Genomic DNA, 24,791 nt, shown 5'->3' with positions numbered 1-24,791 from the left:
GGTTTCTTATGGCATTAGCAATACTGATGGATTACTGACCAAATGCTGACCGAGTGAAGGCGGATGCTCAACAGACAGGGTCAGTTTTTTGGGGGGAGGTTATTGTTCTGACGGATCAGAGGAAGGGTAACATAATCAGTGACGTGAACACAAACTTACTGCTGACACCCTCTCCACTCTGTCAGGGGGGCTCTACTTGTATAAGGGTTTACTAGAACAGGTTCTATAGACATTTATGTGGAATCAGCTGACAATGATGTAAAAGGAGTGTGCTCTTTCACGCTACAGTAGGATCTTGGGCCTCTGCACGATTCTTTCTACCTGACACTAACATTGACCTGTAAGACTGAGTTCACACTTAAGTTATTTGGTCAGTTTTAGCCCCGTAACTGCCCAAAGAAGTGAAGTGTGCAGTGATTCTAAGAGCGGCGCCTGTTATCTGCGTGTCATACTGACTCACAGTATTGTTTCACTACCACAGCAGACTCCCTATGCGTGTTGCTGCCAGGAACAGTGTTCTACACTGGCTCTCTGCAGCCAGGAAATAGTTTTCTAACGCTATTCGCCACAAATTAATTTGGATAGAATCAAATCTTTTCGGAAAGTTCAGCGAACCGACCAAATCATATTTTTGAGAAATTCGCTCATCTCTAGCTATGTTGTCTCTTACTGTTGATAAAATACTAATAAAGAACCATTGAAACAGAATTAATTCACCCATTTCTAATGCTGAACATGGAGGCTCCATGCAGGACAGTGTCTTTTGTGTATTCCTGTGCAGGGAACTGATACTGTTTTTGGCAACAAAAAAAAAACAATATGGCTCATACACAAGACCTTTTTTGCAGGACAGATTTCCAAGTGTTTTTATGGCAAATACTTGATATATATTTTTATTCCGATAATCATGCAACACAAATTCTCTTATCTAATGTACACGGGACCAGAAATGCTGTATATACTACTAGCCAGTAGCCGTCAAAGAATACAGACATTACATAAACTTTTGGAGCCAGCACAAATATATTCTTAATTGATACTGAGAGAGGCTAGGTCAGGTAATAGCTATAGCTTTCTTCATCTCTTTATAGAGGACTCTACTTGCCCTCTATCATTTACTAGGCTGCCACTGAGGTTCTGCTGGACATGAGAATGGAGTAGCACTGTCGTGAGCCACTTGGGAGCCAGCAAAGCAAATACTGCAACAGTCAACCGCATTGCACAATAACAATATGATATCTGAGTATTAATGTCATGAGCTACTCAGGAGTTTATATAGGAAACTTCACAACTGCCAAAACCAGTGACCATGGATATAACAATGCTATTACAGATATAGGTAGGCAAGCAGAAGAAAGGATCTTAGGAACAAATGCATAGTGACAGAGAGCAATGTTCATAAGATTACATATAAGTAGCTGAAATCTCAGTAAACAAAATTGTAAACAGTTGAAAGAGGTTGTTTGCCTCTCTTGTAGATTGTCAACTGTCCAAAAAGTCACTTTGTCAAATTTCTACTGTATTATAGCAGTCACGGTGAACCTGAAATATCTCACCGCAGTTATAGCTAAGCCACAAAGCAGTAGGCGACAGAACAGGATTGCCAAGGTCTGAAGTGCGCACTATGGGGATTATTTATCAAAGCAGATATGTCAGTATTGTGTTCTAAAAAAGATGCAAGTTATGGCAACTACAACATTTTCTGTGACATTTGGTCCACTTTGTGACATTTGGTGTTCTTCGCCACTTGGTCACAGTGGTCTCTGTTTAACAGCTAAAAATGAGATTAGACCTGGATTATAGCCCATTACTATGTGCGACTTTTGAAAGAGTTGCAAAAAAAGTCTGTCTAAATCTAGGGGGTCATTTACTAACAGATATACGCCACTCTTTGGTGTATATTTGTTGCAGGTTACAGTGCAAAGGTTATTTGCTCTGCAATCTGCAACTTTTCCCCACTCACGCCAGGTCTACAAAAGTGGGTGTGGCAGGGGCGGGCCAGCAGGCCCATCTCATTTATCATTTTCTATGCCTGTTTCAGACATAGAAAATGGTCTAAATCTAGATTTAGACAGGTGATGGATACGCAGAAGTTATGTAGAAGCCTCTACATAGGTTTGTCGGATCTACCGCCAGCTAAAGGGGTATTAAAGCTGGCATCTAAAATGCCAGACTTAATAAATGACCGCCCCCCCCCTATTGTTTATAAGGCCTGAAAATTAGGCAAATACAACCTTGGATGAACAAACAATTTCAGAGCAATTATAAGGTTGTTTCAAAAGAATTGGAAGACCATCATTCTACAGTAAGAAAGATTATTCACAATTGGAAAACATTCATGACAGTTGACAATTTTTCCAGGAGTGGACATCCTATCAAATTCACTACAAAGTCTTGCCTTCACTCCAGGGAAGCTACCAGGCCATTAACTCTTGGAATAGTCCCAGTGTGGTTGACTGCTGAGCCAGGGGGATCAGAGACACAGACAGAGGTCACGGCTGGAATGGTTCATGCAAATCTGTGAAACAATCCAAAAGTTAGGGTCGGCGACACAGGATCAGTACACTGAACAAGCACAGGCCAGAACAGACTGCAGAGGATCAGTGGTTCATACACAGGAAGACAAATGGATTAAAGATCTCACAGGCTCTAGTAAATTTAAGAGATCTAGCAAGATCTGTAGAGACCAAATTGCTTAGGTCTGCAACACATATATATAAAAGGGTTGATTGGCTTATTGGTAAAGTAGCTGAGCAAGGATCAGAAACTTTACTGTGCTGCTGGTAAAAGTCTCTCTAACACACAGAAGGAAAAGGCCTTACAGCCAGGCTGCAGGTTGCAACCTGCAGTGTGGGACACAGAAGTCTGGCAGCTGGACAGAAACTAGGCGAGTGATGCGGCACTCGTACCCACCCTAGATAGCAGGATGGAGGCAGGCATGGACTACACCATGACAACAAGCCTGGCTTGTCTGGAAAGGTTGCCAAGAGAAAGCCTCTTCTTTTTAGGCAAAGTTAAGTTGGCAAAGTTGCATCTGAACAAACCAAAATCACCTCTGAAATAATGTTCTTTGGAGAGACGAGACAAAGTGGAGATGTCTGACCATAATGCACAAAGCTATGTTTGCAAAAAAACACAAGATATCAGCACAAACTACTCATGCCAACTGTCAAGTACAGTGGTGGAGGGATGATTATATGGGCTTGTTTTGCAGCCACAGGACTGGGCACCTTGAAGTGATTGAGTCAACCATGAACTCCTCTGTATACCAATGTATTTTAGAGTCAAATGTGAGGCCACCTATCCAACTGCTAAAGCTTGGTTGAAATGGGGTGATGCAACAGGACAATAATCTGAAGCACACCAGAAAATCTACATAATGACTGGAAAAAAGGTGTTGCAATGGCCCAGTCAAAATCCAGACCTCAACATAATTGAATTGCTGTGGTGGGACCTTAAGATAGCTGTGCATAAGTTAAAGCTCACAAACCTCAATGAACTGAAGCATTGTTGTAAAGAGGATTGGGACAAAATTCTAGTCATACAGATAAAGGTTACTTCAAGTTATTGCAGCTACAGGTGTTTCTACAAGCTGTTGATTCATGGGAAGTAACTTTTTCTCACATTCATTTTCCATTTTGGCTTAATCTTTGCTCATTAAATGACAAAATGGTGGGATCTGTTTTGTGTTCTTCATCTGAGGTTGTAGTTACTTGATTTTAAGACCTTTCAAGGATCAGATTTTTATTTTGTCCTGACAGGTAAAACCATAGAATTCATCTATCTATCTATCTATCTATCTATCTATCTATCTATCTATCTATCTATTTATCTCACCAAAGATCCCACATTCAGAAAATTTGTGTGCATCCCACTCTCATTTACAATGCCCCAGCCTATTTCCTTCAGCCTCAATCCATTAACATGGTTCTCTAAGACAAAAGTTTGACGGTGGTAACTGAAGACTCAGAGGTGGCTCGTTCTCCTTGCAGCACTGAGGTCCTGGGTTCAAATCCAAAAAAGGGATGCAACCGCATGGAATTTGTATAGTTTTCTATAATTACTCAGGTTTCCTCCCATACTCCATTAATATACAGATAGGTGTCACGGACGTTCCCGCGACAGGTGGCAGGAGATCGGTGAGACTGGCAACACATGGTTTGCTCTGACAGGTTTTCCTTGTGGATCAATAGCTATCTGTGTTGTTTCTATTAATGGCAACACCCCTTGTCTCAGGTGTTGCTAATATGTTCATTTAACCTTCCTTATTTATTGTTGCTTCTCCCACAATGCTGTGCGGTTTATAGCTTCAGTTTCAGTTATGGATAGCTGGTGTGTGGATGTCAGCGGAGTTCCTGGCGCTTCCATTGCTCCTTTGAAGTTAAGTCTTTCCCTTTTTGTATTTTGTTTGGGTTCTGTGTGTTGCATTTCCCTATTGTTTGTATTAGGCCTGAATGAGACTCCTGTTCGTCCTTGCTTTTGGAGGAACAGGTAGTCTTGTCCCTGCCATTAGTACCAGGGTCCTATAGGGCTATATAGGACTCTATGTATTCCTGTGTATGAACACACCTACCTCTGGGGTCTGTTTATATTGGAAGTCAGTCAGGATTTTGGTTAGGGTTTTACTAGGATGTGTCTATCTTCCTTCCCTAGTTCTCAGGCCTGATTACCTATCCCCCCCTTCCCTCTTATGCTCGGTGTGGTGTTTCCCTCCCACACCGAAACGTGACAATAGGTGGATTTAAACTGTGGCCCCCAGTGGGCACAGGGACAGATGTAAGTGACGCTAATCTCTCTACAGAGATATGGAATAAATGGATAAAAAAGGTATATTAAAAAGTTGGAAAATGTCTAGCACCTTTTAAATTTACCCCTATTTAAAACATATTAAATTTCTGAAAGGCGATAAAACTATGTAAAACACATACGGTACATATATGTTCTCTGGGTGGTACATACTACAGTAATAATTTGCATTGCAACTAAAAGATAAGCCCTTTCCAAGTAATCATATACAGTGTAGGTAGCCAAAAATTACAAATGCAAACCATTTTACTCTGTATTATATCAGTCTCTTTGTTCCTAATGGTGGAAGGAAGTGGATAAATACTGGCAAATAAAAAATGCAAGATATGCAAAATATATTCAACACCTTATGCTCAGATTTCAGACTCTTATAAAATATCAAACTAAAAGAAGAAATCAAAATGAATTGGATCACCTTGGACCGGGCGCAGATGGCTACATATTTACATATATCTATCCTCCTCATCTCCTCTGGTCTTTACTATTATCCGTTTCCTGACATATTCAGTATTCCGCTTGTACTTTCTAATCAGCTGTCTCTGGATAAGACGTTCTGGCTTTGGTTGGTTTCGGTTAAACTATGCTATCCAAGCCGTAAATTAACTGGCATCTATACAACATCTTGAAAGGGCTAAAAATTAGCAGGTCACTCACATGTCCAGAACCCTTTATTGTAATAAGAATGCGCTCTTTCCTCTGCCATATGGCAGACTTGCTAATACAGTTTTGTCAGCTCTCCCTCACTTGGACTGATTCCCACTAATTGGAAGGTACTGTCAGTCATCTATTTCTGTGGAAAAAAAAAATTACTGAAGACTATACACTGATACGTGCTTCTATTTTCCAGGTCTCTTATTCCCAATGTTAATGGTGTCACAGTCTTCAGTGGGGTTTGACTAATTGCTGTCAAAGCTATTTTTCAATTTTCACTAATTTGGGTCTCTGGGATTTGGCAGCTATTTGGATATGATGTGTTTTGGGGAGATTGAATGCAGAAAAAGGATAAGAGACCAGGCAATGGGATTGCAGTTTTCTGTATAATATTAACATTCTTATTTGTTAGGTATTTGACCTTGTACACCTTTCAAAGTAATATGTACCTTTGAAGACTACATAAAGAATATGCACCTAGAACATCATTACACCAATAATTTATTTTGTACAGATCTCATTCACTTTGGCATAACCATTATTATTTAAAAAAATGGACCATCTAAAAGGAACTTGTCAGCAACTTTATGCTGTCCTCACTGAGGGCAACATAAAGTGTTTACTGATAGGTTGCTTTCAGTGGTACTCATGGGCTAAAATGAAACAGGACAGGAAGTCAGTTACATCTCTATTTATTCCTATGAGACTGACATTGAGGCTCCAATAGGAATATATAGAGAAACTTACTTCCTGTCTACACCTAAGGCCCCATTCACACGTACGCAATTTTGTTCTGCATTTTGGGGAATAGAATTGCGGACCCATTCATTTCTATGGGGCAGCACGATCTCCTGTCCGGATACCAGAATTGATAGCTTTGAGCCCAGAAGAGTCGCAAAGTTCATCAAGATACGTCATTAAAGATTTTACCGCATATAACCGCAGTGCTGACTGAAGAATGAGTGCAACGGAGCGGGGCGCAGCCATAGTGTAGTGTAGCTTGACTCAGGGGGAAGTTGAAGTCAGGAAGGGTTAAAAGCAGATTGTGGATAGTTAGGATAGGGGGAGGAAAAGGGGTGGATCTGGGGATTTGCGGGCTGTATATAGCCTGGGGAGGGGGAGGGACCCCCCACCAGCGTCCAGTGTGAATAGGTGCAGTTTGAGGTCAAGTTACTGGAGAGCATGGCTTCCTTAGATGCTTTTATGGAGGCAGTTCGGGCACCTGCAGAACTTCACGGTTCTGCATGGCTGCAGAATAGTTTGCAGGATGCGCTGGCATCGTCGGCTGGATCGCAAGTTAATGTGGCGGAGAGGCCCAGGGCAAGGAGATCCGTTCCTCCTGAACGGTTGAGCCCTGAGGCGACCCCCCGGGTGCAGCGACGCTTAAGGAGCCCCACCATGGACCCTCCGCTGGCGTCCGCTGGGGCCGAAAGAGTTACGTCCGGCCGGCGCAGCAGGAGGAATCCTGCACAGTGCCGGGCATCGACGGGAGAGAGTCGGGTTAACCCTCGGCATTCGTCCTGTGTGGGGCAGGGGAGGGAGGAGTGCAGCGGTGGTCCCCTCGCTGGATGTCCGGGGCCAGGGGCAAGCCGAAGGTCGGGACCTACCTGTTCGGGTGTCCAGGAGTCGTTCCAGCAGAGCAGTGGACCGTGTGGCCCCATCGGAAGTTGGGGGGCCTTTTTCCTCATGAGGCATCAGTGGAGGCGCTGCGGCCTGCAGCATCAGGTCGGCAGCCTTCTTATTCCGGCAGAAGCAGGGCCAGGACTCGCAGAGCAGTGACACCGGTGGCGGAGACTGGTATTGCAGGTCAGAGCTCTTTGAGGGACAGGCCCCTGGTGGTTGGAGCAGGTTTGTCCCCACCTACTGTGCAGCTTGGGGATGCATCTGCGGAGGTTCGGTCGGATGCGGCTCGCGGCCGTGGGGCCGTGGAGCAGGAAAGACCGTCCACGACACTGAGTGGATTGCAGCAAGGAGGAGCTTCAGCGAGGTTGGCGGCTGCTGGGAGGCTATCCCGGGGACAGCCAGGTGAGCGCCCGACGGGTCAGTTGCAGGGGTCGGGCGGGATCGGGGTGGGGTGTGAGGTGCCGGGTCGGACAGGGTCTGAGGGGTTGGCGCAAGAGTTGTTGTCTGGTTTGCTGTCTCTAGTGTCATGTTTGGGATCGGGGGCAGGGGCGACTCCAGCAGCGGTATGGGCTCCGGTGTTGGCGGCGGGCGTGGGGGAGCAGGCTTGTTCAGTTGGTTTGGCGAGCATGCCGGCTGTCACGGCGGGTGCTTCGGTTGGCGAGGCAGCGGTGAATGGGGGTAGTAATAGTAAGGTTGGTGAGGACGTTAGGTTGGCAGATGCTGCGAAAGGCGAGGTGTATGTTTGTTTTGAAGGGCCGTTGGGGGCACATTTTAAGACGGAAGTTAGGGAGAAAATCTGGAAGGACGAGTTTGTGGAGATTTTCTCACTGCTTCCCCTAGAAAAGTGGCTCCGGTACGACGAGCAGTTTCGCCAGAGGAAAGCAGTCCGGCTGAGTATTAGGTGGGATCACAAAGATATCAGCCTCTGGATGCGGCTGATGGCGGCTCCAAGGGTGAGTAACCAGCCCTTTCGGGGAGCGGCCGGGGGTTCCCCGGCGTCAGAGTCATTTAGTGGGGGAAAAAAGAGATGCTGCTGGCAGTTCAATGAACGTTATTGCAAATACCTCACCGATTGCCGGTTTAAACACGAATGCTCAGGCTGCGCTGGGACTCACAGTTTGTCGCAGTGCTTCAAGCGGGGGAAGGGAAAAGGATTTGAGGCTGCGCACAAGAGGGGTGACTCCGGTGAGGGTGGAAGAGATGGGGCCGTTTGTAAGAACTTATCCAAATAGGAAGGCGGACGAGTTGTTGTGGGCGGGGTGTAGGGACGGTTTTAAGATCCCGTGCGTTTTGGTTGGGCGTTTTAGTCGCGGTGCGTAATTTGGCATCCGCGCTGCAACGGCCTGAGGTGGTAGCGGACAAGATTGGGAAGGAGGTTGCCGCAGGGAGGATTGCTGGCCCGTTTGCTCTACGTCCCTTGCAGGATTTGTGGGTGTCGGCCTTAGGGCTGGTTCCGAAGAAAGAGCCCGGTACATTTAGTCTTATTCATTACCTGTCTTTTCCTGCTGGGCGTTCGGCTAACGACGGCATCAGCGACGAGTTATGTTCCGTGACGTATGCGTCGTTTGATACGGTTGTGCGTTGGGTCCGTCGTTTTGGGCAGGGGGCCTTGTTGGCAAAGACGGATATTGAGGCAGCGTTTCTTTTTCTGCCCATTCATCCAGATAGTTTTCATTTGCTTGGTTTTAAGTGGGACGGGCAATATTATGTTGATTGTTGTTCACCGTTGGGGTGTTCTATTTCATGTTCCTTGCTTGAGACGTTTAGTTCATTTTTGGAATGGGTGGTAAAGCAGGAGGTGGGGTGGAATTCGGTTTTGCATTACTTAGACGACTTTTTGTTTATAGGGCCGGCTGGCTCGCGGATTTGTTCGGTCTTGCTGCGTACAATGGAACGGGTGGCGGCATGATTCGGCGTGCCGTTAACGCTGGAAAAAACTGAAGTTCCGGCTACGTGTGTGAATTTTTTAGGCATCCTAATTGATAGCGCGGCGATGGAATGTCAAGGACAAGGTGGCGGATTTGAACAGTGAGATTGTCTTCCTGAGTACTGCCAAGAAAGTGCAGCTTCGGCGGGTACAGTCTGTGCTAGGTAAATTAAATTTTGCTTGCAGAATTCTGCCGATGGGTCGAGTGTTTTGTAGGCGCTTGGCGTTGGCCAGTGCAGGAGTGAAGGCACCTTTTCACTTTCTGCGGTTATGGTCTGAGGTGCGGACGGATTTGGAAGTGTGGAGGCAATTTTTGTCGGCGTTTAATGGTAGTTCGGTCTGGATGGAAGCGCCCATTTCCAGTGTTGATTTGGAGCTGTTTACGGATGCTTCGGGGTCGGGTGGTTATGGTGCGTTTCGTCAAGGGCAGTGTAGCGCGGGTCCCTGGCCAGCGGAGTGAAGAGCGGGCGGGTTTTTGGGCAATTTGGCATTGTTAGAATTGTTCCCGATTGTTTTGGCGACTGAATTGTGGGGGGAGTTGTTAAGGAATAAACAAGTGCGTTTCTGTTGTGACAATATGTGGGTGGTGCAAGCAGTGAACAGTCAGTCGGAAAACTTCCCTCCCCACGGTTTTGCGTCTGTTGCGCTACTTAGTTCTTAGGGGTTTATGTTTAAACGCTTGTTTTGTGGCTGTGCATGTACCGGGTGTCGATAACTAGATCACTGATTCACTTTCTCATTTCAAGTGGGATTGTTTTTGCAGACGTGCCGGGGTCTGCTTTGTCCTCAGTGGCTCTGGAGCGTGGCCTTGGGGTCTCATCAGATCTGATTAGGCAGTCCATGAGTAGTGGTACGTGGGCAGCTTATTCTTCTGTGTGGTCCCAGTGGGAGCGGTTGATGGATCAGGTGGGGGGTTGCGAGGTTATTGAGGATTTTCAGTCATTGTTGGTGTACTTTGTGGGGTTTTCTTTCAGCGCGGGTTTGTCTTTTTCGGTAGCTTCCAAAAGGGTAGCAGTGGTGGGGTTTTGGTTACGGTTTCGGGGAGTGCCCGATGTATCCATGAGTTTTTTAGTGCGCCAGGCTTTGAAAGGGTATCGACGCAGTGTGGTAAGGAAGGACACTCGTTGTCCGGTTTCTTTTGCTGTGTTGCAAGAATTGTGGGAGCAAGCTGGTGTGGTGTGTTCATCTGGGTATGAGGTCGGTTTGTTCAGAGCGGCATTTGAATTGGCCTTTTTTGGTGCCTTTCGGGTATCTGAGTTGGTGTCTAGTAGTCGGGTTAATGGGGGTGGTCTATTACGGGAGGATATTTGCTTTGGGGAGGATGGTTTGCGGTGTGTCATGCGCAGGTCTAAGACGGATCAGATTGGCAAGGGGGTGTGTATTTCGTTGCGCCCTTTGGGTGGGTCGGTTCTGTTTCCAGTAAAGTGTATGGAGGAATTTTTGGGTAGGCGGACGGATATGAAGGGTTCATTGTTGGTGCATTCGGATGGTAGGGCGTTATCGCATTTTCAGTTTGTGGCAGTCTTCCGTCGGTGTTTGGCGGCAGCGGGTTATCCGGCGCAAGAATTTGCGTCTCATTCTTTTCGGATAGGCGCGGGACTGAGGCGGCTAGATGGGGTTTGGGGGAGGACGCTATTAAGCGGATTGGTCGCTGGGAATCGGCGAGTTATCGCTCGTACATTCGCCCTCATATGTTGTAGCGTTTGGGTTTTAGGATTGTTTGCGTTCATTTTCTGTTATCAGTATAGTTATGTTTGGCCGTGTCTAATTTTGTTTATTTACAGGGTCTAGCGTGGATCCTCGGACATTCTTACGTGCACTGGGGTGCTCTGCGGGCTGATTTGAGGACAAACGGAAGGCAATTGGGCTTCCATCCAGAGGTTTTACAGGTGCGGTGGATTGGTTTGAGGGGGCTCATGTGGGGTAGGGTGCTTCCGGAATTCCATGCTTCCCTTGTGTATGACAGGCCTCCGGATATTTTGGTGTTGCATGTGGGTGGGAACGACCTGGGGGTTCGTCGTTCTAGGACATTAAACTAGATCTGCTGCGGCTGTTGTGCAATTACTCAAGTTTGTTGGTGGTATGGTCTGAAGTGGTGGCTCGGAGGGTTTGGCACTTCGCTAGGTCGGTAGATCGGATTAATAAGGCGAGGGAGAAGCTTAATAAGGAAGTTAGGCGTTTTGTTCGGCGCCAAGGTGGATTTGTAGTTCGCCATAGGGAGCTGGAGGCTGCATCGCCTCAGTTCTTGAGGGCAGACAGGGTCCGTCTCAATGATATTGGAATGGATTTGTGGGCCATGGGGTTTCAAGAGGGTTTGGAGACAGCTCTTAGGGTGTGGCAGGACGAACATAGGTGAGGTGTCACCTCTGTTCGTTCGTGGCATGTTAATGGAGGGTCCTGGAAGGCACTGCAAGGTTTAAGAGGTGCATGACAAGTTGGAGTGTGCATCTCAGGAAGTTCGGCAAGTTGGTGGTTTGGGCTCCTGTTGGGCAAAAGGGCCTGCAGGGGTACATGGTATTTATGGATTTGGTGCCCTTGGGTCGGTGACCGCGGCCAAGGGTAAGGTGGAATGAGGAATCGAGGTGTGGAGAGTGATGAAACAGCTTGCCTGGTTGCCTTCTAGGATCCCATCACCTGTATTTTGTTATGTTCTGTGTTGATGATTATTTTACATGGTATATATATATTGGTTAATATGTTGTTTAAATAAATGGGGCCGTGAAGGCCATTTTTCCATCAAGAAGTTATCCTGTTTTTTATTTAGGTGGTGGGTGGTAGGGTGGTTGATAGGGTATGACTGAAGGGATCTTCCATCCTAGTAAGTCATAAATTTTGGTTTTCGACTGAAATATTTCAATAAAAATTTTGCTGCATATAACCGCAGCGCTGACCACTGAATTAAATTTGTTTTTCGACCGACATACTTCAATAAAGATTTTACCACATATTACTACAGCGCTGAACTCTCAATAAAATTAGTTTTTCCACCGAAATATGTCACAAAAGATTTTACAGCATAGCACTGCAGCGGTGAACGCTGAATAAAATTAGTTTTTACACCTAAAAAATCACAAAAGATTTTACCGCATATAATGGAGCACGGAGATGGAGAGGGGGTTCTCAGAAATTAACCGCTGCTCCCGACAGCAGCTCCTGGGAAGGTCATGGAGCGTCCCGGTCATCCGGCGTCTATTCGCTCTTCTGAAGGATGATTTTGAAAGTGTGTAGAAGCCAAACGGGGCCCCCACACTGCAGATTTATCAGGTAGACATAATGGAGATTTTACCGCATATAACTACAGCGCTGAACGCTGAATAAAATTTGTTTTTCAACCGCAATACGTCAATAAAGGTTTTTTCACATATAACTTCAGCGCTGAACGCTGAATACAATTTGTTTTACCACTGAAATACAGGGAGTGCAGAATTATTAGGCAAGTTGTATTTTTGAGGATTAATTTTATTATTGAACAACAACCATGTTCTCAATGAACCCAAAAAACTCATTAATATCAAAGCTGAATATTTTTGGAAGTAGTTTTTAGTTTGTTTTTAGTTTTAGCTATTTTAGGGGGATATCTGTGTGTGCAGGTGACTATTACTGTACATAATTATTAGGCAACTTAACAAAAAACAAATATATACCCATTTCAATTATTTATTTTTACCAGTGAAACCAATATAACATCTCAACATTCACAAATATACATTTCTGACATTCAAAAACAAAACAAAAACAAATCAGTGACCAATATAGCCACCTTTCTTTGCAAGGACACTCAAAAGCCTGCCATCCATGGATTCTGTCAGTGTTTTGATCTGTTCACCATTAACATTGCGTGCAGCAGCAACCACAGCCTCCCAGACACTGTTCAGAGAGGTGTACTGTTTTCCCTCCTTGTAAATCTCACATTTGATGATAGACCACAGGTTCTCAATGGGGTTCAGATCAGGTGAACAAGGAGGCCATGTCATTAGATTTTCTTCTTTTATACCCTTTCTTGCCAGCCACGCTGTGGAGTACTTGGACGCGTGTGATGGAGCATTGTCCTGCATGAAAATCATGTTTTTCTTACCTTGCAGACTTCTTCCTGTACCACTGCTTGAAGAAGGTGTCTTCCAGAAACTGGCAGTAGGACTGGGAGTTGAGCTTGACTCCATCCTCAACCCGAAAAGGCCCCACAAGCTCATCTTTGATGATACCAGCCCAAACCAGTACTCCACCTCCACCTTGCTGGCGTCTGAGTCGGACTGGAGCTCTCTGCCCTTTACCAATCCAGCCATCTGGCCCATCAAGACTCACTCTCATTTCATCAGTCCATAAAACCTTAGAAAAATCAGTCTTGAGATATTTCTTGGCCCAGTCTTGACGTTTCAGCTTGTGTGTCTTGTTCAGTTGTGGTCGTCTTTCAGCCTTTCTTACCTTGGCCATGTCTCTGAGTATTGCACACCTTGTGCTTTTGGGCACTCCAGTGATGTTGCAGCTCTGAAATATGGCCAAACTGGTGGCAAGTGGCATCTTGGCAGCTGCACGCTTGACTTTTCTCAGTTCATGGGCAGTTATTTTGCGCCTTGGTTTTTCCACACGCTTCTTGCGACCCTGTTGACTATTTTGAATGAAACGCTTGATTGTTCGATGATCACGCTTCAGAAGCTTTGCAATTTTAAGAGTGCTGCATCCCTCTGCAAGATATCTCACTATTTTTGACTTTTCTGAGCCTGTCAAGTCCTTCTTTTGACCCATTTTGCCAAAGGAAAGGAAGTTGCCTAATAATTATGCACACCTGATATAGGGTGTTGATGTCATTAGACCACACCCCTTCTCATTACAGAGATGCACATCACCTAATATGCTTAATTGGTAGTAGGCTTTCGAGCCTATACAGCTTGGAGTAAGACAACATGCATAAAGAGGATGATGTGGTCAAAATACTCATTTGCCTAATAATTCTGCACGTAGTGTACATCACAAAAGATTTTACTGCATATTACTACAGCGCAGAACGCTGAATAAGATTTGTTTTTCCACCGAAATACGTCACAAAAGATTTTACCACATATAACTGCAGCGCTGAACGGTGAATACAATTTGTTTTTCCACCGAAATACATCAATAAAGATTTTACTGCATCTAAGTATAGCGCTGAATGCTGAATACAATTTGTTTTTCCACTGAAATTCATCAATAAAGATTTTACCGCATATAAGTTGTAAGAAGGTACAAGGAATCATCGTGGATGATAGGTACGTGTTACCGAGGTTCCTGGCCTTGGTGGAGTAAAAGATGGTTTTTATGTGTCTGCAGCAGTTGCTGTTTGACACCTTAATACTTAGTATGGCTGTATAGCTGATCCGGGATGGCTCTTACTGTGAGTAGTCAAAGTGCTGGGTGGGTGACTACTCCCCATGTTCCAGGCAGGGTTTTGCCAGGCCTAAAAACTAGCCAGCACTATCAGGTGATGAGTCTGACAGTGGAGCTCAGGAGGTGAGTGTGCTGGGATTTGAGGCTTGTGCCGTGTTGGAGGGCTGAGACCCGTCTGTAAGGGAAATGGGCCCTGCTATGGACTGCTGTAGGCAGAACTGCCAACAAGGTGATTTTTGCTATGTGGACTTTCCATTGTGTGTGAACTAAAACCAAGAGCGAAAAGTGACGTTTTGTTTTTGCTTTATGTGTGAATAAACACGGAAGTTTGATTTAACTGGTAATTTGCCTCTGTACTGCGTCCGCGCACCCGGTCTACCAGAGCGAATCCCCACAAAGTACAGCGCCGAACTCCGAATGAATTTTTTTTTTCCACCAAAATACATCACAAAAGATTTTACTACATATGACAGCGACTGAAATACGTCAATTAAGATTTTACCACATATAACGGAGCATGGAGATGGAGATGGAGAGGGTGTTCGGATCTCCACCCCCCCCCCCCCATACGGACTTCTCAGAAATGAACCACTCCCGACAGCAGCTCCTGGCTGGGAAGGTCAGGGAGCCTCCCAGTGATCCGGCATCTATTCGCTTCGCTGAAGGATTATTTTGAAAGCGTGTAGAAGCCATACGGGGCCCCCATGTTGCAGATTTATCATGGAGACATCATGAAGATTTTACCACATATAACCGCAGCGCTGACTACTGAATACATTTTTTTTTTCGACCAAAATCCTTCAATGAAGATTTTACCACATATAACCGCCTCACTGACTGTTACCGCCACTACTTCCGTGAACCCCTGCACCACTACTTCCCAGGTAGGTAGGCTGCTGCTAAGCAGGTGCTCTACCCCGGGCACATTTGGCTCCTGACCTCCCACTGCTGCCATCCTGCTGACTCCGAGCCATGCTTTCAACACATATAACCGCCACCGATGTGAACTGAGAATGTATTTTTCAGTTTGTACTGAAATAGGCCACTAAACGCTTTCAACACATATAACCGCCGCCGGCGTGAACTGAGAATGTATTTTTCTGTTTGTATTGAAATAGGCCACTATATGCTTTCACCAGAATTAACTGCAGAAATGCACTAAGAATATATTTTTCTTGTTGTACTGGAATACGACCCTATACGCTTTCACCCCCAAAAAATTAACGAGTGAAGTGCAAATATATTTTTCTTGTAGTACTGAAATACGCCCCTATATACTTTCACCAGAAATAACTGCAAAAGTGCAGTGCGTATATATTTTTGTTTTTTTACTGTAATACACCCCTATACCCTTTTAACAGAAATAACTGCAGAAGTGAACTGAGAATATATTTTCTGTTGGACTGAAATAGGCCACTATACGCTTTCATCGGAATTAACTGCAGAAATGCACTGAGAAAATATTTTTCTTGTTCTACTGGAATACGACCCTATATGCTTAGACCAGAAATAACTGCAACCGTGCAGTGTACATCTATTTTTCTTTTGTTACTGAAAAATGCCCCTGTACACTTTCAACAGAAATAACTGCAACAGTGCAGTGCGTATATATTTTTCTTGTTGTACTGAAATACGCCCCTGTTTGCTATTACCAGAAATAACTGCAACAGTGCACTGCATATGTATTTTCCTTTTTTTTTAACTAAAATACGCCCCTACACGCTTTCACCAGAAATAACTGCAACAGTGCAGTGCGTATATATTTTTCTTGTTGTACTGAAATACACCCCTGTTTGCTTTTGCCAGAAATAGCTGCAACAGTGCACTGCATATATATTTTCCTTTTTTTACTGAAATACGTCCCTATATGCTTTTACCAGAAATAACTGCAACAGTGGAGTGCGTATATATTTTCCTTTTTTTACTGAAATATGCCCCTATACACTTTTAACAGAAATGACTGCAACAGTGCAGTGCACATATATTTTTCTTGTTGTATTGAAATACGCCCCTATACGCTTTCAACAGAAATAACTGCAGAAGTTAACTGAGAATATACACTTTTAACAGAAATGACTGCAACAGTGAAGTGCGTATATATTTTTCTTGTAGTACTGAACTACACCCCTATACGCTTTCATCAGAAATAACTGCAACATTCCAGTGTGTACACATTTTTTTTTTTACTAAAATACTCCCCTATACACTTTCACCAGAAATAACTGCAACAGTGCAGTGCGTATATATTTATCTTTTTTTACTGAAATACGCCCCTGTATGCTTTCACTAGAAAGAACTAAGATGCTGTGAAATTATTCCTATCCTTTCCCTGCACATATAAATTGTTTTTTCTGTCTATTTTTTTCCACAATCGTTTTTCCACTTGCTATCCCTAGCGTCTTCACACATCTGTCCCTGCACTCGGAATGCTGGAAAATGGCATAATCTAAAATGGCTGCCATATTTATATCACATGAGATCGCAGGGCGGGCTGGCTGCTGATTGGCTGCATGCAGGCATGTTAATCTGGTTGATCCCACCTTCCAAGAGATCCTTGCCCCATTTCCTCAGTCCTCACACGTGTAGCTGCCATTTTAGGAAAATTGCTATTTCTTACCACGAAGCGTGAGGAAATTTGCATTCATTGCGAATCAAATTTTTCCTGAAATTCAGATCGAATGCCACTTTGTCAGCTTCTATTCGCTTATCTCTAGCTGTAACACCCCAATAACAAGAATAGTTTTCTGGAAGTACAGAGCTGTATAATGGCAATTTGGGTGCCCAGTCAGTGCAGCAAGGTGCAATAGGAATGTTCCTATTACCCCGGAAGTAACCTCCCCTACTGAATCCTGTTCAACATAAATGCTGAGGAATTATTCCTCCCTATCTTTTCCCTACACCTTGAATAATCTTTCCCTGCACTTGTAAATCGTTTTTTTAGCACAATGAAGTCTTTCCTAGCACTGTCCCTAGTGCCTGCTGTCGTCTCTCCCTGCACTAAGTACACTGGAAAATGGCAGAATCCAAGATGGCTGAGGCTATTTATAGGCCTGTGACATCACAGGGCTGGCTGACGGCTAATTGGCTGCATGCAAGGCATTATGGGTGATCCCGCCTTCCTAGAGTTCCTTTCTCTATTTCCTCACACGTGCAGCAGCCATTTTAGGAAAAGATTTGATTCGTTACCATGAGTCGCAAGGAAATTCGGCTTTGGTGCAAATCAAATTTTTCCTGAAATTTGGATCGAATTCCACTTCATCAGCTTCAGTTTGCTCATCTCTAGAAATAATGACGGAGACTGCTTGCATTTGTTTCATCCATTAGTTTGGTCTATGAAGCTTAATATGTGGATTAAAAAGGAATGTTATAAAGTAACATGCTTCTGAATAATTAGTTATGATGAGCGGATGCAGCATTCAATGTAATTGCACACATTTCTAACCAGGATTTCTTGTTCACATAAAATGAGTCTCTTATTGCATAAAATGATTTGAAATGGGACAGAGCTGTAATACCAGGACCAAACACTACAAAATGTACAAAGCTGTGCCTAGTAAACAGTGAAGAAGAAGGAAGGACCCCTGCAAATGATCTGATATTGGAGACCTATAATATTGATAGGCCATCAATATTATGGTCCCAGAAAGCCCCTTAAACTCAGAATTCCCTAATAGGATAAATAGGATATATTAAAAAGGTTGTTTTATAAACAAATGAAGAAGTTCAGAGAGTATGACACAGCCTTTGTGATTGGGGGAATGGAGAGTCACAGTTTAGGCTGGCATCTTGTCCTTGTGTAGAAAAAAATAGAAAAGGCTCTTGCTGGTCAGAACACTGCAGATAACACACAAGAGGGGGGCCACGACGACAAAGAACTACACCCAAAGTTCACAGCATTCTTCTCGCCTGGTAAAAAAGGACTGCTCCTCCTGAGCAGTGCTGGTGCAAATTGGTAGTCAATTCTGATTTTTGCACCTTTCATTGTATGTACACCCCAGCAACCGGGCCGCAGGGGCAATATGTGAGTGTTTGGTGGGCTGATGGGGGCAGTAGTGATTGTACTCACAGTTCTGCAGCTCCCTGGGCTGGCGTGCAGTGATGGGGAAGGACAGCACTAAATCCTTCGGGGCACTCTCTGTTGTGCAGGGATCGCCAGCCAGATGGTAGTTGAGGTGCCCTTGGTGGAATGGATGTTTAGGGTCCCCGATTTTTCGTGACGGCAGCACCGTAAGTGTCATGCCTTGCTCAGACAGTGTGCGGAGGTCTGTTAGATTGGCAGCACATGTCTAACCTTTTTGTTTGTTTTGGAATCATGCTGGATCCGCCTTCCTTCAGGTGCTCTGGGTGGGGTCATTGGCTTAAATCGTCTTCTATCCCAGAGGGCCGTGCCGGTTATAGTATTCATTCTGGTCTTGGATTCAGGAAGGAAGGATTGGCTGTTCTAGCTCAGGATTGGCTGTTTGTGTTGTTTGCAGTCTAGGCTATTTGTGTGTCTTCTGCCCCTTCTCCCCTTTCACCATCTCAGGGATTCTAGGGTGCTTGCAGCTCAGGCACGAGGACACTTCTTACCTACCATCAAGGTCTGAAAGTGGGCTTAGCAGCATAGGGAGAGAAGTCAGGGATGTGCTAGGAGGTGACCTGTCCCCGGCATCTAGCCTAGACACTTGTGTATTTGGTTGTTTGTGTATCTGAGTTCCTGTCCGCCGTGACAGTAAGGTGCAATGAGGGATAGTGATGAATAAGGAGAGAGTCAGGAATTACACTAAACAAACTGGAACTTTACTTGAAATATTTGCTTTGAGGTAGTTAGCATCCACACAAATAATGCCTTGGTTCACAAAATAATGCTGAGCTGCAACTCTAGACAAAAGGCTTGATGGGGCAGCTTTAGACTGGTTCCAACTTGACTTGAGTCAAAGAGTGATACTTTCCTTGGTTCTGGTCAGCCTGACAACCCAGCCTTTGGTACTTGGCTCAGTACTTGGATCTTTGACTAGCATTTAGCAACCAACAAGGCGGTCTCCCTAGCGGCAGGCATCAGACACCTGCTCCATTATTTGCACAGGTTGCTTCAATACAATAATTCCACTTCTTCTCTGGCTTCCAGACAGTGGCACTATAAAGAGGGATCCTGTAACCTTTGGGCTTGGTTTCCTATATATCTTGCCCTACTGGAGAGTGCCCAGGGGCACACAGCAGCACCTACAGTACATAATCTTCTCTCCTCCACTAACCTCTCATCTCATGTGACTGACCTGTTCTATATATGTGATGTAATATGTGGTTGTAATGCAACTACAGTACCAGCCTGTTGTAGGGAATTTTCAGCTTAATACATAGGAAATACAATGGCATAAGGTGACATACATGAGATTTAAAGGGCCCACTTTTAGCACGTAGTGGGACACTGCAGAAGCAAAGCAAATAAATGAGACAGGGACACATCCTTTAGACAAATGTCTTCTTTTTTTATTTTGTTATCGTTTAATCAGAAAATATATATATTTTGGGGCACATTCGGAGATCCACAGCCAACGAAGGGACTCATAATGGCAATTTGGGTGCCCAGTCAGTGCAGCAAGGTGTAATAGACAAGCGTCTAAAAGGCCAGTCTTAACAAGCCCCTGCTTTGGCGGTGGATCGCTGAAGTTATGTAGAGGTCTCTACGTAACTTTGGAGTATCCACATCCGATTCTAAATTTAAGACAGCTTCTTTGCTGTATTACATTTAGACCATTCCACACCATGCCCTCTTTTTTAGACCTGGTGTGAGCGGAGAAGAAGCTGCAGAATCTGCCATAACATGGCAGTGGCGTATATCTGTTGGTAAATAACCCCCCTTTTTTAAGTTTTAACAGCATCGTTAAGGTAATACTGTAATAATTCATTATTCAGCATCAATGTCTTCTAATTACCCTCTTAAGAATTTGTTGTCAATATCCCATTCAATATATATATATATATATTGTAGGAGAGTCCCCGGAATAATAATGGACGGACGATACGTGCCACCAGAGGTCCTGACCTCGGTGGAGTAAGGACCGGATCATTGCGGTTACAGCGGCGAATGCTGCTGGCGCAGCGTGTTCGGGCCGGTTCTTACTGGGAACAGGTAAAGAGTGGGGGGGTGCCTGTTCCCCACGGCCAGCCAAGGTTTTTGGTGGAGATGGGCCTTTAAAGAACCCAGCCTGCTGATGATGGGGGTGGGGTGTGTCTTGCTGTGCTGGAGATTTCCACAGACAGAGTCAGTGCTGGTGGAGGAGAGTCTGGGCGCAGCACACATTGAAGGATAGCCTGGGACCTGTGGTGCTACGAGCCGAAGGGGCTCTGGCCTGAGGGTGACAAAGGCAGGTAGCTTACAAGCCTGCAGAACTGCTGTGGTCTGTCCAAACCAAGGTGACTCAAACCTGCTGTTTATTTTCTATGGAAGGACTTTTGTTTTATGCACTATGTGACTATGCCCCTGTGTGGTCTGCACATTGCCTGTTATGCCTTTGGTGTGAATAAAGTCACGGTGTATCACAAAGACTGTCTGTGATTGCCTCAATACTGCCGCCGCTACCATAGCCTACCACGAGCACATCCCCACAATATATATATATATATATATATATATATCTATATATATAAATCCAGGAGATCCACGGCACTTCCTTCATTAAAAAAGTTTTTATTCCCCAGAGAGAAACGTTGTATCTCTGGTGAATAAATACTTTTTTACTGAAGGAAGTGCCGTGGATCTCCTGGATTTATATAGTTTTCTGAAGCCTGGATTGCTTCATCAGCCGCAGGCACCCGCCATCACAGATCAATGTTGTGCCGTTCACAGCTGCTGAACACTTGCTATATATATTTATATATATATATATATATATATAATCCAAGAAAATCCACGGCAAACAACGTTTCGGTTCGCACACTGGAACCTATATATATATATATATATATATATATATGTTGAAGGCTGCTTGCAGCCTGTAATTGTGGGAGGAGCGTGCTCACCCTTTATAAACCCCCTCCTACAAGCAGGAAGGGCGCCCCGTTGTTGCTTACTTTTCGTGGATTGAGCAGCAGCAGCAGCCCAGCGCCTGACATCACTTCCGGTCGTCTCGTCGGTGTGTCGTCGTACAGCCAGCCGCATCTCCCTGTGGTGGCTGGCCAGGCGCGCCGCCTCCGGCACCTCGTTTCCTGGGTCGGCGGCGCTCTGCCCGTCAAGCCCCGCTCTGCCCACAGCTGCAGCCCCGGTCTGTGATCATTGCGGGGCTCCCTGTGCTGTTCCTCCGGCGCTTGGCGTCACGAGATGACTCACCGCCTGGGGGCGGGGGAGGGCGGGGAGGCTGGCCGGCGGGCGGAGACGGCTCACGGCTACTGGGCCCATGCATCCACGCCATACTGGCCGATGCTTCCTTTGTGTGTATACGGTGTTGGGGAATTGCTCCCCCAGTGCGTTGAGGCTGGTGCAATGAAATGTTATTATTCTATCCCAATAGTGCCAGGAGCCCATTGCGGGGTCGGGGGCGCCCGGCGTCCGGGTGCCGGCCGGCGGCAGATAAAAAAAAATAATAATAATAAATAAATGGAGTAAGGATGTTCTGCAGGTGGTTGCCCATATTAACCCCCGCAATGCCAAAAAAAAAAAAAAAAAAAAAAGGATGTAAACAAGCTGAATTGTTTCAATGCCAGGCCGGCCAGCTGCCGCCCACACCAGGGCATTGGCCGGTCTCACCCCCTGGGTGACTGGGGGCAGTTGTTCCGGGGGCCTGCGGCTGCCCTTAGGTCTCCCAGGGGGGAGAGAGGGGGGGGGCCGTTTCCCCGGTTTCTGCATCCCCGGTACTGGTCTACCTGGTTACTCAGGGGTAAATGCCTCCCCGATTCGCCCCGGGCGCAATGTCCCCCTGTTTTGCTCAGGTGTATTTTTCCTGGATCACTCAGGCAATGTCTTCCTGAATCGCTCAGGTGTAATGTCTTCCTGAATCGCTCAGGTGTAATGTCTTCCTGAATCGCTCGGGTGTAATGTCTGCCTGAATCGCTCGGGTGTAATGTCTGCCTGAATCGCTCGGGTGTAATGTCTTCCTGAATCGCTCGGGTGTAATGTCTTCCTGAATCGCTCAGGTGTAAATGTCTTCCTGAATCGCTCAGGTGTAAATGTCTTCCTGAATCGCTCAGGTGTAAATGTCTTCCTGAATCGCTCAGGTGTAAATGTCTTCCTGAATCGCTCAGGTGTAAATGTCTTCCTGAATCGCTCAGGTGTAAATGTCTTCCCGAATCGCTCAGGTGTAAATGTCTTCCCGAATCGCTCAGGTGTAATGTCTTCCCGAATCGCTCATGTGCAAGGTTTCCCCGATTCGCTCTGGTGTCATATTCCCTAAGTCATTCGGGCATGGTGTCCGCCGGCCCCATGTCTGGGTCACGTGTTCCCTGGGTCACGCAGGGGCCGGGTGTTCCTTGTTTGTTCAGGGTCATGCGTTCCCTGTTCGCTCGGGTAGCATGGATCCCCGTGGTTGGCCGGGATTCTAGTGTTCCTGTGCGTTCAGGGCATGTGTTCCCTGTCCGTTCAGGGGGCATGTGTTCCCTGGGTGTGTGGGTCAGGGGGCATGAGCAGTACAAACCTGGGGGTCATGCGTTCCCGGGGTCACTCAGGCGTGATTCCGGCCCAAGTTCACTTGGGTCGGGGTCACGCACCCCTTTTCGCTGCTTAAGGGTCCAGCTGTTCGCATCCCTCGCCGGGTATCGGTCCAAACACAGCTTGTTTCTTCACGTACAACAGGGTCTCGGCCTCCAGGACTGCGAGCTAGCTACTTTCGTTACGCAAAAGTCTCCTCCTTGTCCAAGTAAGATCCAGCCACGAGGCTGCTGTACACCTTGCCGCTGCGTTACGTATTCGTTGTCACAAACTCCCGTTCATAGGTCTCCATTTCACCTCGGAAATCAGTAGCGCGGTTCGCTCCATTTCAGGTAAGTAGCGAGCACCTCCACGCGGTCAGACCATTCTCCGGCAACGCGTCTTCGGTCATCTGGGGGAGGGGGATGGAATCTCATCTGTTACCTTCATGCCTGCTCCATGCAGCTTGAAGATGTCGCAGGCCCCGGAGTCGGATGACAACTTATCTTTACCCGGGACCTCCGTATCAGGGCACGCCAGCAACCCCTCTCTACGGAGCTGGACCATCCCGAAACTGGTGGCAGAGCTCAATAGGAGAGGAATTCACCATCCCGCCTCCGCAAGGAAAGCGGAGCTGTACCGTCTCCTAATGACGGCACCGTCAGGCTCAAGTGACCAACCTTCTCTCTCCTCTATCCAGCTAGCCCTCCTGCAGTTGCAGGCCACCATCGGCAGCCTGGCGGGTTCGGTGGCGGACATCCAAACCAGGATGGGGGAATTGGAGTCACGGCCGGCGGCACCACCTTCCCCAGCCCTTCCGGCCTTACCATCTACATCCCAGGAGTCGGCGCCAGGTACGGTCCGTACCAGCCCCCAGATTGCCCCCTCGCACTTCATCCCAGACAACCTGAAAAGGGACATCCTAGCGGGGAGGGACGTCAACCTGGCGTCCATTCTCATTGCATCACAAGATGTGTCAGAAAATAAGGTGATTAATTGCGGGGAGGTATCGGTGGTTCTGCGGGCCAAGGATGCCCGCCTGAACCGCAAGCTCTCAATTCCCGAATTCGTCCTGGCGTTTAGCCTCTACCGAGATACCATCTGCGGCAGCCAGCCACACAGGCGTGAGGAGCTGGATTCCTATTTATACCGAGTCACCGACTTAGGTTACAAATACGGCGGGTCGAACTTCTACGACTACCACAGGTCTTTTTCAGCCAAGGCGGCTGCCGCCCTCGCCCAGTTCCAGTTCATCACGGACTGGGCGAACCTGGACATGGAGCTGTTCTGTCGTCATTTTGCCGGGTTGCAGGCCCCCACGTGCGCAGCGTGCCAATCCATCCAGCACACGGCCGACTGGTGTCCCAACCTCCCCACCTCGGGCCGGGAAGGTTCCCTGCCTGGCCCCTCCGGCGCACAGCGGTTCCAAGGGTCCACGGACAAGCTGGGCAGGCCCATTGCTTACCTAGGACAGAGTCAGGTCTGCAAAAACTTGAACACCGGGGGTTGTGGTTTCAACAGCTGCAGGGCCTTGCACGTCTGCTCCCTCTGCTTCAGGGCCCACCCCCGCTCCAGCTGCCCGAAGAGGCAGCGTAAGACGCTATGACTGGCCGACATCAATATTGAGCTCTTGGGCATCCTGTTGCAAGACCACCCCGATCGCCAGGCGGTGGACTTCCATCTCGCTGGCTTCAAGGGGGGCTTCGATACCGGCTTTGTGGCCCTCCCTCAAGTGTCCTGGGAGGGAAGGAACCTACAGTCTGCCATTCAAGACCCAGAAGTGGTAACCACCCTGTTGCAGGACGAAGTTCGGAAGGGTTT

Source organism: Bufo gargarizans, chromosome 3 (assembly GCF_014858855.1).
Source record: "Bufo gargarizans isolate SCDJY-AF-19 chromosome 3, ASM1485885v1, whole genome shotgun sequence".
NCBI classification, from domain to species: Eukaryota; Metazoa; Chordata; class Amphibia; order Anura; family Bufonidae; genus Bufo; species Bufo gargarizans.
Note: the sequence above shows the minus strand (reverse complement) of the source record.